This window comes from Triticum aestivum, chromosome 2A (assembly GCF_018294505.1).
Source record: "Triticum aestivum cultivar Chinese Spring chromosome 2A, IWGSC CS RefSeq v2.1, whole genome shotgun sequence".
In the NCBI taxonomy this organism is placed as follows: domain Eukaryota; kingdom Viridiplantae; phylum Streptophyta; class Magnoliopsida; order Poales; family Poaceae; genus Triticum; species Triticum aestivum.
The window spans coordinates 685,566,566-685,587,340 of record NC_057797.1 but is presented as its reverse complement, the minus strand read 5'-3'; the positions used below and the strand labels follow the sequence as shown (position 1 = coordinate 685,587,340).

The 20,775-nt window shown below is 50.8% G+C and overlaps 1 pseudogene; it reads left to right on the top strand.

The window, feature by feature from the left end:
* Positions 1-4,289: 4,289 nt before the first annotated feature.
* On the top strand, positions 4,290-4,924 carry LOC123191852 (coniferyl alcohol acyltransferase-like; annotated as a pseudogene).
* The last annotated feature ends 15,851 nt before the right edge of the window (positions 4,925-20,775 follow it).

Here is a 20,775-nt window from a genome sequence, read left to right as displayed (position 1 = left end):
TCACGGTGGAGGACATAGTCCAAGGGTTTGAGGACCTGGAGATTGACATTGCTACACCTGAAGGGGAGAAAAGACTTGGAGATGTCAAGCGCCATTTCATTCTATGGCAAAAGAAGTTTATCAAGTTTCCAGGCGAGGCGCCAAGGACAACAAGTCCACCCCCCTACGGTGGTGGCGGTTCACCTACACCTCCGTCACGTCAGCCGACGCCCCCCAGTCCACAACGTCCGGCGGGTGATCAGACGCCGCCCCCCCCAGTCCTCGTCCGGCGGGTGATCAGACGTCGCCCCCCAATCCACCTCCGGCAAAGAAGCAGAAGCAGTCCTGGATTATTAACCCGGACCCTTATATACCTAAGACCACAAAGGTACCGGAGCCATCATTGAAGTCTCTCCCCACAAGGCCTTGGGAACGTAGTGCCGAGGAAACTGCCGCGGCTGCGGCTGCTGATCATGAGAAATGGAAGGCGGACTGCAAGAAGAAAAGAGAGCCCGAGCCCAAGCCAGTATTTTCTGATGAGCAAAAGAAGTGGGCTAAGTCATTTTTGAGCACACCGTCCCAAGCCGCGAAGAATCTTCCTGACGACTATGCACGTGAACTTCGTAGGCAGGCACTCATGTTGAAGGAGAAGAAAGAGTGGGCGGAGAACCAGGAGAACAAAGCCTTGGAGGAGGCCGAGAATACGGAATTAGAAAGTAAAAAAAGCGGGAAACGAGTTGCCCAGCTCGGGGAACAAAGTAAACAATCGATTGCCCCGCTTATAGTGAAAGCCGCCGGTCCGGATGACCCCGATATCATAGCAGCTGCGGCAGCACATGGATTGACTGTAACGAGTGCCAGAGAACAAGCGGCCAACTTAGGTATTACTCTTCGTGAACTGTTAGGCCTTGATGAGGCGCCAGTGAAGGAGGTAGTAATTACATATGTGAAGAATGGGCCTCTCGTCGAGCCTGCGCAGGAAGAGTATCTACCTCCACAAATGAAAGGTCTGCTGAAATGGTACAAGGGTTACATAAAAAATAAAAACGCCAAAGAATATATTTATGCGGAAGTTAGATATGAGCATCACTTCAAACATTACTATGTACAAATTCATCTGAGTGAATTGTTCCAGCTTTTCAATCTGCGCGAGCTCGACAAATCTATCATCAGTTGCTACGTTCTGTAAGTGATTTATTTCTACCCCATCTCGTTCATATTGCCTGCACTATATATATGTCCTAACTATATTGTTGTGTCCGCTATTATACATGCAGAATGAAGATTAAGGAATGCAGAGTAAGGAACATCCATGATGTTGGGTTCATTGACCCACACATCGTTAATGGATATGTGTTGGAGCATCACCCCGCCGACATGGAGGCAGACCTGTGGCAGTTTCTTATAAAGCAGGAACTCAAAAGTGATATTCTATTTCCTTACCATTTTGGGTGAGTGTTTCTGTCTTGAGCACATTCTCTTTTGTTTACTCCATGCATGGTATGTGGCCGGCTAATCGATGAGTTATGCATGACGTACTGTGCATGTATCGTGTCCGCAGGTTCCACTGGATTCTGCTAGTAATTAAAGTTGACACCTCAGAATGTCTCGTCCACGACTCTCTGAATAAGGATCCAAAGCTTTGGGTCGACATGAGAAGAATGTTGCAGAAGTAATTATTTTCATTCATTTGCGCTCTATATCGATCGGCCTATTTCGTTCATTTCCTAATATCAAGTAACTAATAACTCTCTTGTTCATTTAATTTTCTTTGCCTCGTAGGGTTTGGAGACGGTTCGTAGATACAAAGGTCGGTGAATTCAAAAAAGAGCTAGAATTCAAAAGGGCAAAGGCTAAGAATGGTGAGGATATTCAGCCAGCGGGGACCAATCTATGTGCATACTATGTCTGTGAGATGATCCGGAGATACACCTCTGAGCGGGTTCGAGTGATACCAATGCTCAGAGGAATAACCTCCGGATGATGCTTAGTCCAGAAGCTCGCTTCCGACCACTTCAAGAGGAACTAGCTGGATGGTTCAGGAGGGAAGTCCTCCATCCTAAAGGAGAACACCATTACGAGGACGTAGAACTTTATATGCATTAAATTATGTATGGAAACTTGTTCAAAATTGTATATGGTCATCCGATGATATTGAATATATATTGTATATTCCTCTTGAATTCTTTTTGGTTCTAATTTCAAATTTGTTTGAAATTGTACATTCATATGCATGTATGTAGTACCGTAGAATATGTGAAACTCCTTCAAAATTAAAATAAAGCACAAAAGAAATAAAACAATACAAATTAAACAGAAAACAGGTTTAGGGGGGGGGGGCTAAAACCCTAAACCTGCGGCAGCCTTTAGTCGCGGTTGGCCAGAAGAACCGCGACTAAAGGTCCTCCGCCCCGACGGCCGCCTGACGCCCACGTGGACGGGCCTTTAGTCACGGTTCTTAAGCAACCGCGACTAAAGGGTGGGGCCTTTAGTCGCGCCCGTTCGGTCGCGGTTGCGCAACCGCGACTAATGGCAGTTGCGAACCGCGACCAAAATCCCTTTTTCCACCAGTGAATCATCCTAAGCATATACACATTGTGTATAGCCTTGGATATACGGATAGGTAATACAACCCTCCATTCTTTAAATAGTACCCCACCATGCACCATCCAGTTGGAAATAGGCAATAGGCAATAGGCAACGGGTTCCAACCAGTTTCACCTTCAAAATCCCCACGTCTAGCTAGTCTCACTCTCTCCCTACTCCCAATATGGTGAACGAAACCGCCGAAGTGCACGGTGGCCATGAGCTGGTGCTCAAATCAGTCATGACTACGGTGAAGCCGGCATTGCCGATGCACGAGCACCGCCTGCTGCTGTCTAACCTGGACCTGCTATAGTGGGGAGTAACGTATCTGTAGTGTCATACACCACTTTATTTATTATCTTATAGACTCATCTTGTTTTGGTATGTGTGATGTTACTCATAGTTAGTAGTCTATATTATTATCTCTATAGTGGGGAGTAACATATGTATAGTGTCATACAACACTTTATTTATTATCTTCTAGACTCATCTTGTTTTGGTATGTCCGATGTTACTCATAGTATAAGTAACTAGCTATGTTACGCAAATCATTTCTCTTCTCATTAAATCATTGTCACATAAGCAAATTTGCTGACTTTGATCTGGTTTTACTGTGGAACTTACTCCTACAATGGGCACTGTGTGGTGCATGCAAAATAACATTCAGTTTGAATGACTTTTACAGGAAAAACATAGGAACAAAGATTCCAGAGGAAAATTTCGTATACATGCATTCGGTTTGTATGAAACACGTACGGGAATTTCGTATGAATACTATTCATTTCGTTATTTTTGGAGAATCTACACATCCACCCAAAACTTATTTTGTGCGTAGGATCGAGGCAAGACAATTCCTTAAGATTGCAAGTGCCATCCTATCAACTTCATATACAACTCCTTAGAGTGCATGCATGACCTATAATTCACTCACTCTCATCTCCATGGATTAAATTTGATGTGTGACTCAAATTACTTCTGTTGAATGAGACTCAAAGTGGGAATAATACAATCAAAATCTGAAAATTTTGAGAGGGCCTTTAAAACGGGAGGGAGAGAGGGAGTATTCCATAAAGAATAGAGAAAGAATACTACCATTGAAATTCTAATTGATTTTCTTAATATTACAATTTTGTGCTAACTCATACCCCCTCTCCTTGTTCCTAAATATTTGTCTTTCTAGAGATTTCAACAAGTGACTATATACAAACCAAAATGAGTGAATCTGCACTCTAAATTATGTCTATATACACCGTATGTGTTAGTCCATTTGAAATCTCTAAAAAGATAAATATTTAGGAACGAAGGGAGTATTTGTCTAGTCAAGTTGATTATCACAGTAGGAGGAAAGTAGTAGATTACCTCATCGGAGGTCTTCTTACAAAAACAATATATATTTATACACACTTGACACTTGCACTCGACTATTTTAACTCGATAAATGATGGCACGTCTTATTCAATGCACACACTCAGATGGTGAGTTAAACAAATTTGACTCATTTCGCAAAAAATATTCCTATAGAAGAGGGAGAATTTCAACTCGATCAAATCCTCTAAATACAAAAGATAGATAGATGTATCATGCTAGCAAATTTCGGGTAGAAACTATATACTTCTCACGTAATATAATAAAGATAATAATACAGTGTTCAGCAAAATGTATTTGCTTCCCACCAAATCTCGTGACCTGACGTTCTTTTGTTTTCCGAGTGCTAATTGCGTTGCATGGTGCATGCACGAGCGCAGGTGACCAAGTTTAAGTGCGGCGGCGCCGTCGTCGGCTGCACTTTTGAGTTTTGATCACCGGGTCTGCGACGCCTACTCCTTCAACATGTTCCTAGTGGCGTGGGCCGCCGCATCCCGTGGTGGCTCCGCACCCCCGGCCCCGTCCTTCGACCGCTCCGTGGTCGCCCCACGCGACCCATCGCCGCGCACGTATACCAGCGACGCCCTGATCGACCGCCTGTTCTCTCCTCTCAGCTCCGTGCCGCTCCCTTCGGCCTCGGCCGCTGCCACCTCCATCAACCGCATCTACCACGTAGCAGCGCACGACGTCGCAACGCTGCATGCCTTGGCCGGGCCAGGGCGCACGAAGCTCGAGGCATTCACGGCGCACCTGTGGCAGCTCTGCTCCATGGCGGCCCTCCGGACAGCAGCGTCTGTGCTGCATGGGCATGGTGGTGGACGGGCGTGCTCGCATGTTCCCCGACGGCGCCATGAAGGCCTACTTCGGCAAAGTGCTGACCATACCGTACGGCGTCATCGGCACCGACGAACTTCGCCGCAGCATGACGCTCGCGGACGTGGCGGACGACGTGCATCGATCGGTGGGTGCTGTTAGAATAGTTGTATTGAGATAGGACTTTCGTGTTTAAACTTGTAACTCTATTCTATCTCTTCTCCTTTCCGGTAGCAATCTCTCTCTCGGTCTCGTGTAACGATCCCATGATCAATCTCTCTCAAAATTTGTACGCCAAGGCTTATACCCAATATATATCAATACGGCCCAACACAAAGGGTTCAGCGCTTCCAACCTATTTTACATGATAGTCAGAGCCTCTTCCTCAAAGATCATAGATCGCATCTAGCTACCTCCCAAAACTATACCAATCTTCCTCCTTCGACCGAGAGCATGTCGGCCACCGCTGCCGCATCGTTGTCCAGCACCGCTGGCGCGCTCACCACCTCTTCATCGTCCACCTTTGCATCGTCTTCCTCCACCACCACCGCGAGGTGAAAGTGCTAGTGATCGACTAGAGGGGGGGTGAATAGGCGATTTTTATGAAAGTATTCAAAACATGGAAGTTTCGAAGACAAACGATAGAAATAAACCTATTACCATACAGCGGAAGGTAGACTACACTAGGCAAACCATAGTCAAGTATTTAACGAAGTGAAAGCACAATGACTAATAGCAGATAGGCAGTAAAGATCAGGTAGGAAGATATTGTGAAGCCAATCAAAACAAGCAGTGACTCAGTGAAGACAAAAGATAAATCAATCATACAATGACTTCACAAGGACCAACAATAAGCAAAGGAAAGGGAAGGATGAAACCAGTGACTCATTGAAGACAATGATGTGTTGGACCAGTTCCAGTTTTTGTGGTAACTGTACGTCTGGTTAGGGAGGCTGAGATTCAACTCAGAAGACCTCGTCTTCACCTTATTCCCCTTGAGCTAAGGACACCCAGTCCTCGCCCAATCACCCTGGTAAGTCTTCAAGGTAGACTTCCAAACCTTCACAGACTTCGTTCACCGGCGATCCACAATGACTCTTGGATGCTCAAAATGCGATGCCTAACCAGCTGGAGGATTCACAGTCCTCAAGTGTAATAAGTCTTCAGATCACACAGACAGGAAGACTTAAGTGATGCCTAACACTCTTTGGCTCTGGGTGTTTAGGGCTTTATCCTCGCAAGGAATTCTCTCTCAAAGGCTTCGAGGTGGGTTGCTCTCAAACGACAAAAGCCGTACTCTAACTCTGAGTAGCCAACCGTTTATGGTTGTAGGGGTGGGCTATTTATAGCCACTAGGCAACCCGACCTGATTTGTCCGAAATGACCCTGGGTCACTAAGGAACTGACACGTTTCCAACGGTCAGATTTCAAACACACACGGCAAATTTACTTGGGCTACCAGCAAAGCTGACTTATCCAACTCTGGACAAGATTTGATCTCATAGTCTTCACTCGAAGACATAGGATTTTGGTTAAGCATCACTTCAGTCATTCTGACTGGTTCTCTTGGACCCCACTTAACAGTACGGTAGTTTCTATGACTCAACAAAGAAGAAAAAGAGCGACGAAAGAACTAAGTCTTCGCGCTCCATAGTCTTCACGCGATGTCTTCTCATGTCATAGTCTTCAATGTGAATGTCTTCACATACCACCTTTGGCTTCAATGTCTTCATACATTTTTAGGGGTCATTTCTGGTAGGAAAACCAAATCAATGAGGGACTTCTACCTGTGTTATCCTGCAATTCTCACAAACACATTAGTCCCTCAACTAGGTTTGTCGTCAATACTCCAAAACCAACTAGGGGTGGTGATGGGGTTATGTACCTAGGGTAGGGTCATGGACCTGATCCAAGTAACTTACCCTAGGACATCCTTAGAAGAGGTCGCCTTCCAGTCGACCAAAGAGGATTCACTCGACTGGCCTGAAGGACTCGACCACGAAGACCCACTCGACCACCAGGAGGTCAAGAGGCACTCTGCATTGCAACGACCTGTAATCAAGTAGACTTTATGATAGTAAAGGCCTTTATGTGGGGCGTTACCAGTAACGCCCCAGACTTAACTCACCTTAAACCCTCTCCTACGTGGGCTGGCTGGGGTCCTGGCGCACTCTATATAAGCCACCCCCCTCCACAGGCAGAGGGGTTCGGCACCTTGCAATTCATACATTCGTAATCCACTCGACCGCCTCCGGGCTCCGAGACGTAGGGCTGTTACTTCTTCCGAGAAGGGCCTGAACTCGTACATCCTTTGTGCTTACAACCTCTCCATAGCTAGGACCTTGCCTCTCCATACCTACCCCCCACTCTACTGTCAGGCTTAGAACCACGACAGTTGGCGCCCACCGTGGGGCAGGTGTTTTAGCGATTTTGTGGAGAAGTTGCGATTCTTCCGAGTACTCTCATCATGGTGTCTGCTGGAGTTTTGGTCAAGGGTCAAGAGATCCGTCTCGGCACCCTCACCTTCATCGCCGACGACTCCGCATGGCTCCAGGAGGCTCCACTCGACGTAGACGCGCTCCCCGTCCGCGGTGCGACGCACTTTCGCGCATGTGTCCGCGGCGTTCTGCTGCGGCAACCGTCGACCCAGTATCGGTCGGCTCCTCCATCATCCACCCTCCCGGTCTCCCGCCAGCGCAAGCGCTCAGGCCGGTCGAGGCTTCAGCGATGGGTGAGTCACGCGGTGGCTCGCCGATCGGCCACTACACAAGTTGCGGCAATCGAGCCCAACGAATCTCTCTACGGCTTGTTCGATCAGTCGACTGGCTCCGGAGAGACTGCATCCGAGTGCGGAAGTAGTGATCCAGCGGCGGAAATCTTGATGGTCGACGGGCCCCACAGCCCTCCTGGCTTCGCCCGTGGTGGTGGAGCAGGTGACGGCGGCGACCCTGCACGAGACTACGAAGAGTACCAGCCCGAGCCACTCGACTCTCTGCAAAGAGAAGAGCTTCGCCGCAGGAACGAGGATCCCCTGCGTATTCCTATCGCAGGAGAAACCCCCGAGGCTCGTGCCTTGGAGGAGGCGCGTCTGGCCAATTTGGCCGAGCGCACTCGACTGGAGAACCTTCAGCGAGCACTCAACGAGCGCGCGCGGCAACGAGTTCCCGACACCAGTCGACGTCAACTCTTCCCGCCGACTCAGGTATATCGAACCCCAATTCAGAATTTAGCAGCTGCGACCCGTATAGCAGAGTCCATTCAGCCTTCGCAGTCGGAAGCTGGCAGAGGTTTGCTGCAGATCAGGGATCTGCTCCGGGCAGCAGGAGATCAGAATTCAGCCGTGTCTCAGTCGCGCAACAGAATTCACAGTCGATCTGTCACTGTGAATACGGTTCAGTCGGCTCACAGCCCCAGATCGCCTCCGCGGCGCGAAGGGCGTGAGAATCGGCGAGATCAATATGGCGACAGACTCGACCGAGATCATAGGCGTCGAGTGCCCTATTCCCCTCCGAGGGGTGGGTCTTACGCTCCTCGGCAGCCAGATGATAGGCGTCAGTACAGTACAGGGCGTAGGGTTCCAGTTGACCCCAGAGAGCCAGGCTTCGACGCGCGATCCATTATCGTGCAAGGGTTGGTCGACCGGAACAGAGCCCATCGAGGCGCACTCGACAGAGATGTACCCACGAGCAGTCGAGTACATGTTTCTGGTCCTGAATGTTTCAGCAGAGCTATCAGAGCCGCAGTTATCCCCCCCAATTTCAGGTTGGCAACAGGAGTCAGCAAGTTCACTGGTGAGTCTAAGCCTGAAACTTGGCTTGAAGACTACTGAGTGGCAGTTCAGATCGGTGGTGGGAACGACGAGGTGGCCATGAAGCATTTGCCCCTCATGTTGGAAGGTTCTGCCAGGGCATGGTTGACTCAATTACCTCCTAGCAGCATTTACACTTGGGAAGATCTGTCCCGAGTGTTCGTCAGAACGTTTGAAGGGACTTGCAAGCGACCAGCGGGATTGACAGAGTTGCAAGTCTGCGTGCAGAAAACTAATGAGACTCTCAGAGAGTATATTCAAAGGTGGATCACTTTGCACCACACTGTGGAAAATGTCTCTGATCATCAGGCAGTATGCGCCTTCAAAGACGGCATCAAGAACAGAGAACTGAGTTTGAAATTTGGTCGAACCGGTGACATGACCTTGAGTCGGATGATGGAGATTGCTACCAAGTACGCCAACGGCGAAGAAGAAGACCGACTCCGAAGCGGCAAGCACAAGCCGAGTCAGTCGGAAAAAGGAAACGCCAGTCGGAAACAGAAGCGGAAGGCTGAACCGGCAGCTCCTGGAGAGGCTCTGGCCGTGACTCAAGGAAAGTTTAAGGGGAAACCAAAAGGATCCGGGAACCCCAAGAAGGTAAAGGATAGAGAAGGGAATGACGTGATGGATATGCCGTGTCACATTCACACGAAGAAAGATGAAGAGGGGAATATCATTTACCCAAAGCACACCACTCGCCAATGTCGACTCCTGATCCAGCAGTTTCAGGGAAAACAGTCTAAGGACAAGGAGAAGGAGTCGGACAAGGCCGAAGACAAAGAGGACAGTGAGGGAGGATATCCGCATATCAACTCCACTCTGATGATCTTTGCAGATGTGGAAAGCAGAAGTCGACTGAAAGTGATTAACCGAGAGGTGAACATGGTTGCCCCAGCAAAGGAAAATTATCTGAAGTGGTCTCAAACACCCATCACATTCGACCAATCTGATCACCCGACTCGTATTGCCACCCCCGGGAGGCAAGCTTTGGTGGTCGATCCAGTTGTCGAAGGCACTCGACTGACAAAGGTGCTGATGGATGGTGGAAGTGGGCTGAACTTATTGTATGCAGACACATTGAAAGGTATGGGCATTCCGATGTCCCGACTGAGCACTAGTAACATGAGCTTCCATGGAGTTATACCAGGGAAGAAGGCCGAGTCACTCGGCCAGATAGCTTTGGACGTAGTGTTTGGTGATTCGAAGCATTTTCGCAAAGAAAAGTTGACGTTTGAGGTCGTGGATTTTCAAAGTGCATATCATGCCATTTTGGGGAGACCAGCCTATGCACGGTTCATGGCTCGACCATGTTACGTGTACCTCAAATTGAAGATGCCCGGTCCCAAAGGTGTGATCACTGTCACCGGTGATAGGAAAAAGGCAGAGGAGTGCTTTCAGAAGGGCTCCAAGATTGTCGATTCCCAAGTGACAGCGGTCGAGTTCGAAGAATACAAGCAAAACGCAGATCCGAGTGACTTGCTGCGATCCAAGAAGCCCGCCACAGAGTCTGCATTCCAGTCGTCCGGTGAGACGAAGCCTGTTCACATTCACCCGACCGACCCCGAAGCAGCTCCGACCCGCATCTCCACAACACTCGACCCAAAATAGGAAGAAGCGCTCATCCAGTTCCTCCGTGAGAACTGGGACATTTTTGCATGGAAGCCCGCTGACATGCCAGGTGTTCCCAGGGGACTGGCTGAGCATCGCCTAAGAGTCGACTCGTCTGCAAAACCAGTCAAAGAGCATCTTCGGCGGTCCGCCGTCCAGAAGAGAAAGGCCATCGGTGAAGAAGTGGCTCGACTGTTGGCGGCAGGATTTATCCGAGAGATCTACCACTCCGAGTGGCTCGCTAATGTCGTCATGGTTCCTAAGAAGGACAAGTCGCTCCGAATGTGCATTGATTTCAAGCACATCAACCGGGCCTGCCCGAAAGATCACTTTCCTCTCCCTCGCATAGATCAAATTGTTGACTCGACCGCGGGATGCGAGAGGTTGTCTTTTTTAGATGCTTACTCCGGGTACCACCAGATCCGTCTGTACGGGCCCGATGAGGTAAAAACAGCTTTCATCACTCCATTCGGGTGCTTCTGCTATATCACCATGCCATTCGGCCTCAAGAATGCCGGAGCCACATTTATGCGAATGATTCAGAAGTGTCTACTCACCCAAATCAGTCGGAATGTGGAAGCTTATATGGATGATATTGTTGTCAAGTCACGAAAAGGTTCCGACCTGCTCGCTGACCTCGCCGAAACATTTGCCAACCTCAGAAGGTATGATATCAAGCTCAATCCATCAAAGTGCACATTTGGAGTTCCTGGTGGCAAGTTACTCAGTTTTCTCGTTTCCGAACGGGGAATCGACGCTAACCCAGAGAAGATTGGCACTATTCTCCGAATGAAACGCCCTGTGCGAGTGCACGATGTCCAGAAGCTTACTGGATGCTTGGCCGCATTAAGTCGATTCATCTCACGACTCGGTGAAAAGGCACTGCCTCTTTACCGACTGATGAAGAAGGCTGACAAGTTCGAGTGGACTCCAGAAGCTGATGCAGCGTTTGCCGAGCTAAAAGCTCTGCTCTCCACCCAGCCGGTGCTTGCTGCTCCAATCAGCAAAGAGCCTCTGTTGCTCTACATCGCAGCCACAGGACAAGTCGTCAGTACTGTGCTAACGGTCGAGCGGGAAGAAGAAGGAAAAGCTCTCAAAGTTCAGCGCCCAGTGTATTATTTGTCTGAAGTCTTGACTCCATCCAAGCAGAGATATCCTCATTATCAGAAGCTTGTGTATGGAATATACATGACCACAAAGAAGGTTGCTCATTATTTCTCTGACCATTCCATCACAGTCGTCAGCGACGCTCCACTATCAGAGATTTTGCACAACAGAGACGCAACTGGTCGAGTGGCCAAATGGGCGATTGAACTTCTTCCCCTTGATATCAAGTTTGAGGCAAAGAAAGCCATTAAGTCCCAGGCGATAGCAGATTTCCTCGCCGAGTGGATTGAACAACAGCAGCCGACTGAAGTTCACTCGGAGCATTGGACCATGTTTTTCGATGGCTCTAAGATGTTGAATGGTTCCGGTGCTGGGGTTGTCCTGGTTTCCCCCAGAGGAGATAAGCTCAGATATGTGCTCCAGATTCACTTTGATTCCTCCAACAATGAGGCAGAATATGAGGCCCTCCTATATGGGTTGCGCATGGCCATTTCACTCGGCGTCCGTCGCCTAATGGTCTATGGCGACTCGGATTTAGTGGTCAATCAGGTGATGAAAGAGTGGGACGTGAGAAGCCCAGCCATGACTGGATACTGCAGTGCAGTGAGGAAGCTGGAGAAGAAGTTCGAGGGGTTGGAGCTCCATCATATACCCCGACTGAAAAATCAAGCAGCTGATGATCTAGCAAAGATAGGTTCCAAGAGAGAAGCCATTCCGAGTGGTGTGTTCTTGGAGCATATACACACTCCGTCAGTCAAAGAAGATCCTTTCACCGAAGAAACTCCGCAGCCCAAGAGCGCCACAGATCCGACTGAAGTTGAAGTCCCAGCGGTGGTCGACTTGATCATGGAGGTTTTGGTGGTCATTCCCGACTGGACGATTCCGTATGTCGCATATATCTTGAGGAAAGAGCTTCCGGAGGATGAGGAAGAGGCTCGACAGATCGTCCGTCGATCTAAGGCCTTTACCGTAATCAAAGGACAATTATACAGAGAAAGCGCGACTGGAGTCGGTCAGAAGTGCATAACACCAGAAGAAGGTCGACTCATCCTCAATGATATTCACTCGGGGACCTGTGGTCATCATGCGTCCTCTCGGACCATCGTGGCCAAAGCATACCGAGCCGGATTTTACTGGCCCAAGGCGAATGAGATGGCAAAAGAGATAGTAGATAAGTGCGAGGGATGTCAGTTCTACTCGAATATGTCGCACAAGCCTGCGTCAGCTTTGAAGACCATCCCACTCGTCTGGCCTTTTGCAGTTTGGGGGCTGGACATGATCGGTCCTTTGAGAACAGGACGAAGTGGCTTCACGCATGTACTGGTGGCAGTCGACAAGTTCACCAAGTGGATCGAGGCTAAACCAATCAAGAGCCTTGACACCGGTACTGCTGTTAGCTTCATCAGGGAACTAATATTCAGATATGGAGTCCCGCACAGCATCATTACGGATAATGGGTCGAACTTTGACTCAGAGGAATTCAGAGCTTTCTGCGACTCCCAGGGCACACGGGTCGACTACGCATCAGTCGCCCATCCGCAGTCGAATGGACAAGCAGAGCGAGCTAATGGACTGATTCTCAAGGGACTGAAGCCTCGACTGATGCGTGATCTCAAACACGCGGCTGGAGCTTGGGTCGACGAACTTCCATCTGTACTCTGGGGACTGCGGACCACGCCTAATCGGTCGACCGGCAGAACTCCATTCTTCTTGGTCTATGGGGCTGAAGCAGTCTTGCCGAGTGATCTTCTCCACAATGCTCCTCGAGTTGAAATCTACAACGAAGCAGAAGCTGAACAAGCGCGGCAGGACGCAGTCGACCTTTTAGAGGAAGAAAGGGAGATGGCTCTGGTCCGGTCGACCATCTACCAACAAGATCTGCGGCGTTTCCACGCCCGAAACGTGAGAGGTCGAGCCTTCCAGGAAGGGGATTTGGTTCTCCGAGTGGATCAGCACAAACCACACAAGCTTGCTCCTTCTTGGGAAGGCCCCTTCATCGTCACCAAGGTTCTCCACAACGGGGCGTACCGTATTTACAACGTCGAGCATAATATCGACGAGCCCCGAGCTTGGAACGCGGAGCTACTCCGCCCGTTTTACACTTAAGCTTTATCACTCGGATGAGTTGCAATAAAGTACTTCTGTAGTTCATGGACCTCAAAATAATAAGTGTCATAGTTCCTCCATAATATCTGTCACTTTTTATTTTTGTCCAATAAAATTCCCCTCAGTGGGTGACTTAGCCGCGAATCCGTTTCGCCTAAGTTTGTAAAAATCCTACCGAGTGGTGAGCCAGACTCCACTCGGAGGCTTAGCTGCGAATCCGTTTCGCCTAAGTTATAAAAATCCTACCGAGTGGTAAGCCAGCTTCCACTCGGGGCTTAGCTGCAGTCCGTGCTAAGTTATCAAAATCCTACCGAGTGAAGAGCAACCCTCTCACTCGGGGCTTAGCTGCAGTCCAAGCACTCGCCTAAGTTTAAAAATCCTACCGAGTGGTAGCAGCCTCCACTCGGAGGCTTAGCTGCGTCCTCGTCGCCTAAGTTATCAAAATCCTACCGAGTGGTAAGCCAGCCTTCCACTCGGAGGCTTAGCTGCAGCCTCGTGCTCGCCTAAGTTATAAAAATCCTACCGAGTGAAGAGCCCTCTCACTCGGGGCTTAGCTGCAGTCCAAGCTCGCCTAAGTTTAAAATCCTACCGAGTGGTGAAGCAGCCTCCACTCGGAGGCTTAGCTGCAGTCGGCCTAAGTTATAAAATCCTACCGAGTGGTAAGCAGCCTTCACTCGGGGCTTAGCTGCAGCCTCGTGCTCGCCTAAGTTATAAAATCCTACCGAGTGAAGAGCAACCTCTCACTCGGGGCTTAGCTGCAGTCCAAGCTCGCCTAAGTTATAAAATCCTACCGAGTGTGAAGCCAGCCTCCACTCGGAGGCTTAGCTGCAGTCGTCGCCTAAGTTATAAAATCCTACCGAGTGGTAAGCCAGCCTTCCTCGGAGGCTTAGCTGCAGCCTCGTGCTCGCCTAAGTTATAAAATCCTACCGAGTGAAGAGCAACCTCTCACTCGGGCTTAGCTGCAGTCCAAGCACTCGCCTAAGTTAAAATCCTACCGAGTGAAGCAACCTCTCACTCGGAGGCTTAGCTGCAGTCGCTCGCCTAAGTTATAAAATCCTACCGAGTGAAGCCAGCTTCACTCGGAGGCTTAGCTGCAGCCAAAGCACTCGCCTAAGTTGTGAAAATCCTACCGATTTGGTAGCCAAGCCTTCCACTCGGAGCTTAAGCTGCAGCCTCTGCTCGCCTAATTATAAAAAATTCTTACGAGTGAGAGCAACCCTCTCACTCGGGGCTTAGCTGCAGTCCAGCACTCGCTAAGTTCGTTTAAAAATCCTACCGAGTGGTAAGGTCAGCCTTCCACTCGGAGGCTTAGGCTGCAGCCTCTGCTCGCCTAAGTTATAAATCCTACCGAATGAAGAGCAACCCTCTCACTTCGGGGCTTAGCTGCCAGGTCAAGCACTCGCCTAAGTCGTAAAAATTCCTACCGAGTGTAAGTCTAGCCTCCACTCGGAGGCTTAGCTGCGCCTCGTGCTCGCCTAAGTTATAAAAATCTAGCGAGTGAAGAGCAACCCTCTCACTCGGGGCTTTTTAGCTGCAGTCCAAGCACTCGGCCTAAATTATAAAATCCTACCGAGTGAAAGGAGGGCAACCTCTCACTCGGTGGGCTTAGCTGCGTCCAAGCACTCGCCTAAAGTCGTGAAAACCTACCGAGTGAAGAGGCAACCCTCTCACTCGGGGGCTAAGCTGCAGCCCAGTGCTGTCTAAGGGAGAATAAGTCGATTGCAGCACAGGCACCTTGCTTTGAACCTGCAAAAGACATTCCGAGCCGAAGGCAATCGTATTCAAGCACCAAATCCAAGTTTGAATCGACATCTAAAGGAACCGAAAGTGCTCAGGCGTCAAGCCTGTTAAGGTTTGTCGGTTACAATTTCACTCGGCATACCGAGGCAAATTTAAAGCGTCGAGCCAGAAGAAGTTTTTTACCCCTCCTGTGGAGGGCTGGAAGGTGCAACAAATTCATCAAGGTCAATCCCGTCGGCGATCCGAGTGGCAGCTGCAAGGAAAGTTTCCATAAAGGATCTGAAGTCGTGCTTCTTGGTATTGGCCACCCGAAGGGCCGCCAGCTTCTCTTCTCGCGCATCTTTGCAGTGGACTCGGGCCAGACACAGAGCGACATCTGCACCACACCGAGCCGAGGACTTCTTCCACTCCTGCACTCGACCAGGGATCGTGTTCAAGCGGGCCATCAGCGACTCAAGGTCATTCTGAAGTGTCTCCTCAGGCCAGAGCGTCGAGTCGATGCGAGATGTGGCGGCCTTCAGCCTTGCGAGATAGTCCACGACAGCTGCAACACGAGACTCCAGTCGGAAAACATCCATGGCAACTTCGTCGTTCACCGGAGAATTGACGGGGTCAAGGTTTGGCTCCAGTCGGCTGGTTTCTTCTTCAAAGTTTTGACAAAATTCTGCAAGGGTGATCACTAAGTCAAGGAGATAGTCGAATGGAAAAAGCCACAATTGGAAATATTTGCCAAACATGGAGGTCTACCTTCAAGCATAAGGAACAACTTTTTGGCAAGGCCACTCAGGAAGGCCTCCAGTTCAGTTTTCTTCTCAGTCAATTTGCTGACTTGGTCGGTCAGGGCAGCTTTGTCAGTTTTCAGTCGACTGACCTCCTTGTTGGCAATCCAAGAGCAGCTTTCAGATTGGTATTGTCTTGTTCGAGCTTGGTAACTGAAGCTAACTTCTCGTCAGCAAGCTTGATCTTCTCAGCTAGCTCAAGGTCTTTCTTCTGCTGGGCCTCCCTTACCTTACCTGCAAGTTACAGCAAGATCAGATGCTGAAACAAGCAAGGGGAAAAGCAGTCGTCAGGGTCTCACCAAACATACCTTCGGTCTCCTCCTTTGCCTTTGTCAGCTTCTCCTGAACCAGCTTCAAGCTCAGCTCGACTTGAGTATGTTTTTGTTCCAGCTCTGAGTAGCGAGCCACAAGATCACAGGAGTTCTGTGAAGAACCAATCGACTAAATGTCAAATATAATTCACTTCCGAGTGAAAAAGGGATAAACACACGTTTCTAAGACTACAGACAAATACAAGCATTCGACCGTAGTCTCGGGGACTACACCCAGTGGGTGCACTCAGCGTGCCCCCACTAATCCTGTTGAAGACAAAGTCGACCAGTCGACCTCAAAAAAAAAAAAAAAAAAGTGTGCGAGATGCATTCTCTAAGACTGTGATCAACTGCAAGCAGTCGACCACAGTCTTGGGGACTACACCCAGTGGGTACACTCAGCGTGCCCCCACCGGTTTGTGAAATCCAGTCGACCAGTCGACTGACAGAAAGATTGACATTATAAAGCCTAAGGCCAACTGCCAGCAGTCGACCTTAGCCTTGGGGACTACACCCAGTGGGTGCACTCAGCGTGCCCCCACCGGTTTGTGAAATCCAGTCGACCAGTCGACTGACAGATAGATTGACATTATAAAGCCTAAGGCCGACTGCCAGCAGTCGACCTTAGCCTTGGGGACTACACCCAGCGGGTGCACTCAGCGTGCCCCCGCTAACACGGAGTTTATTCGACACACCCAGTGGGTGATTACTATAAATTCCGGAAAAGAAAAGTTTTTGGTAGCATATCCAACAGAACAAACAGCGGTCGACTGACCTGGACATTGATTTGGAGGGCAGAGCTGGCGTCATAAGCTGCCTGGCTCGCGTCCCGGATAGTCTTCAACTGCTCCATCATGAGTCCCGCCTGGCGTATTGCCTCCTTCGCTGCGCCAGCTTGGTCCTCTGGGACGTGGTGCGTCGTGAAGAGGGAGGGCTGCTGAGTACTCGTCAGTGGATTTGCGAAGGACACCGTGTGTCGAGTGATGTTCTCTTCTTCCACAGTCAGAATCTCAGGCGCCGTCACATCCTGAGGCACTTTACTGGCGGACGCTTTCCGACTCCTCCTGCGTGCCAGTGTTTCTTCATCCTCGTCGTCATCAGGGAGATTGATAACAGTATTGGGTGGAGCTGCGGAGAAGAATCAGGATCAGAGATCGCGAGTCAGTCGACTAAGAACAATGTTAAGAATACAGTACCTGGGTTCGAAGTTGCTGCATCCTCCATCTCGTGGTCATCAGCCCGGGCCGAGGTCTCAGAAGTAGCAGCACTACAACTCCAAAGGATCGGTCGACTAACTTCAGCGTCGACCAGAGATAAAGTTCGCACAGAATAAGAAAATATGAGCAGCACAATTACCCTGATATGGTGGGGATGGACACCTTCATTTTCGGCAGGAGCTTGGTCGGCTTTGGCGGAGCCCCCCTAGGCTGCTTGGGCGCCTTTTCAGTCGGCGCTGGAGAAGTGGTCCTAGGGCGCTTGGTCGACTGCGTCGCAACTCCCTTGCCACGTTCAGTCGAAGGGTCGTGGACGAGCTTCGACCGCCTTTCCGAGCGCGGTGGCACGACCTCCTCCTCTTCCTCCTCGTCTTCGGCATCATCATCATCGCCGTCGTCATCGTCATCGTCGTCGTCGTCCCCTGCAACGTCCGAGTCCCATTCCTCCTCGTCCTGGCTCTTGCCCCCACTCGCCTCACCCTCCTCAGTCGGAGTTTGTGCCCCATTGGGCATCGAGTACAGCTCGGTGAGGGCCTAGCAGATATCAAGACAATGATCAGTCGACCAGTCGGCAGAGTGGACAGAGATGAATGCGACAAGAATGCAGTGGAGAGCAGGGCAAGTGTACCTTATTTGGATCACTGTTGTGGTCGAGTGGAGGAATCCTTCTGGCTCCGCGTGGGTTGTCCTTGTTTCCGGTGACGGCTGCCATCCATCTTTCCAGAGTGACATCGTCGACTGCTTCTGGATGGACTCTAGTCTCGTCTTCGGTCCCACAGTACAACCACATGCAGTGGCTCCGGAACTGGAGAGGCTGGATGCGACGCCTGAGGAAAACCTCCAAGAGGTCCATGCCTGTCACTCCCTCCCGAACCAACTGCACCACGCGCTCCATCAACATCTTCACGTCGGCTCTCTCCTCCGGAATCAGCTTCAGAGGGGAAGGCTTGCTCACTCGGTCCATGGTGAACGGAGGGAGTCCACTCGACTGCCCTGGCGTCGACTGGACCTGGCAGTAGAACCAAGTCGACTGCCAGCCTCTAACGGACTCGGGAAAGGTCATGGGCGGGAAGGTGCTCTTATTCCTCACCTGGATGCCCAAACCCCCACACATTTGGATGACTCGGGTCTTTTCGTCGCCTGGACTCGCCTTCTTCACGGTCTGAGAGCGACACGTGAATATATGCTTGAACAAACCCCAGTGCGGTCGACAGCCCAAGAAACCCTCACACATGGACACGAACGTAGCAAGATAGGCAATGGAGTTTGGGGTAAAATGGTGGAGCTGCGCTCCGAAGAAATTCAAGAAGCCACGAAAGAAAACACTCGGTGGCAAGGAAAACCCGCGATCAACATGGGTGGCCAAAAGCACACACTCACCCTCTTCTGGCTGGGGCTGCCACTCCTTCCCCGGAAGCCTCGCAGCTCCGTGGGGGATCAAGCCCTCGTTGGCCATGTCGAGGAGGTCATTCTCCGTGATGGTCGACTGGATCCAGTCTCCTTGGACCCAGCCCTTCGGCAGGCGGGATCTGGACGAGGACCCTCCGCGGCTGGTGGATCTTCCTTTCGCCTTCTCCGATGCCGACGCCTTCTTTGCGCGCTCCAGCGCCGCCGTCTTCTCCTTGGCCATGGTCGCCAGCGAGATGCGCAAAGGGAAGTGGTGCGGGGGCGAGAGCGAGCACGCTAAGCAGGGAGGAAAGAAGCAGAGAAAGGGGGAGAATGCAAAGGCGCAGCACAGAAATCCTCGCCGGGCACATTTATAAGGTCCCTTCCGAGTGGAGACAGGTGGGCCCGGTCGATCTAATCATATCTGGAACAGTTATGCAGACGGGATACGTGGCGAAAAAGGCGGCGTGGAGATCGAGGCGTCCATGCCCCGTCCCATCCGAACGCCGCGGTCCGCCCCGCTTCGCGCGCGCCCCAAAATTTCGCATCCCGCGGAATCCGCGAGCAACAAATCAGTCTGTCAGGCGCGGTGTTTTCGGCGATCCGTCGCTCGGAGGTCGTCGAAGCCTGAAAGATCACTCGACGCAAAAACAGAATGGATCAAGTCGACTGAAGGCAAGTTGTTTCCTGTCGACAAAGGGATTCTTTGGTCCAGAGCAGCGCACAACCGGAGCGCGAAGGTTAATCAGAAACGACATCAACTCCTTCTTCACTCGAAGCCTCAATCCATTCGGGGGCTAATGATGGGGTTATGTACCTAGGGTAGGGTCATGGACCTGATCCAAGTAACTTACCCTAGGACATCCTTAGAAGAGGTCGCCTTCCAGTCGACCAAAGAGGATTCACTCGACTGGCCTGAAGGACTCGACCACGAAGACCCACTCGACCACCAGGAGGTCAAGAGGCACTCTGCATTGCAACGACCTGTAATCAAGTAGACTTTATGATAGTAAAGGCCTTTATGTGGGGCGTTACCAGTAACGCCCCAGACTTAACTCACCTTAAACCCTCTCCTACGTGGGCTGGCTGGGGTCCTGGCGCACTCTATATAAGCCACCCCCCTCCACAGGCAGAGGGGTTCGGCACCTTGCAATTCATACATTCGTAATCCACTCGACCGCCTCCGGGCTCCGAGACGTAGGGCTGTTACTTCTTCCGAGAAGGGCCTGAACTCGTACATCCTTTGTGCTTACAACCTCTCCATAGCTAGGACCTTGCCTCTCCATACCTACCCCCACTCTACTGTCAGGCTTAGAACCACGACAGGTGGCACTGTTGGGGAACGTTGCAGAAAACAAAGATTTCCTACAGTTTCACCAAGATCCATCTATGAGTTCATCTAACAACGAGTGATCGGATGCATCTACATACCTTTGTAGATCGCGAGCGGAAGCGTTCAAAGAACGGGGATGAGGGAGTCGTACTCGACGTGATCCAAATCACCGGAGATCCTAGCGCCGAACGGACGGCACCTCCGCGTTCAACACACGTACGGTCAGCGTGACGTCTCCTTCTTCTTGATCCAGCAAGGGGAAAGGAGAGGTTGAGGAAGATGGCTCCAGCAGCAGCACGACAGCGTGGTGGTGATGGAGCTGCAGTACTCCGGCAGGGCTTCGCCAAGCTCTATGGAGGAGGAGGATGTGTTGGAGAGGCGAGAGGGAGAGGCACCAAAGGCAAAGTAAGAGGTCCTCCATCCCCCCACTATATATAGGGGGGCCTAGGGGGGGGTGCCGGCCCTAGGAGATGCAATCTCCTAGGGGGGCGGCGGCCAAGGTGGGGGGCTTGCCCCCAAGCAAGGGGCGCCCCCCCTTTTGGGTTTCCCCACCCTAGGCGCATGGGCCCTAGGGAAGTGGCCCCAGCCCACTTTGGGCTGGATCCCTTCCCACTTCAGCCCATGGGGCCCTCCGGGATAG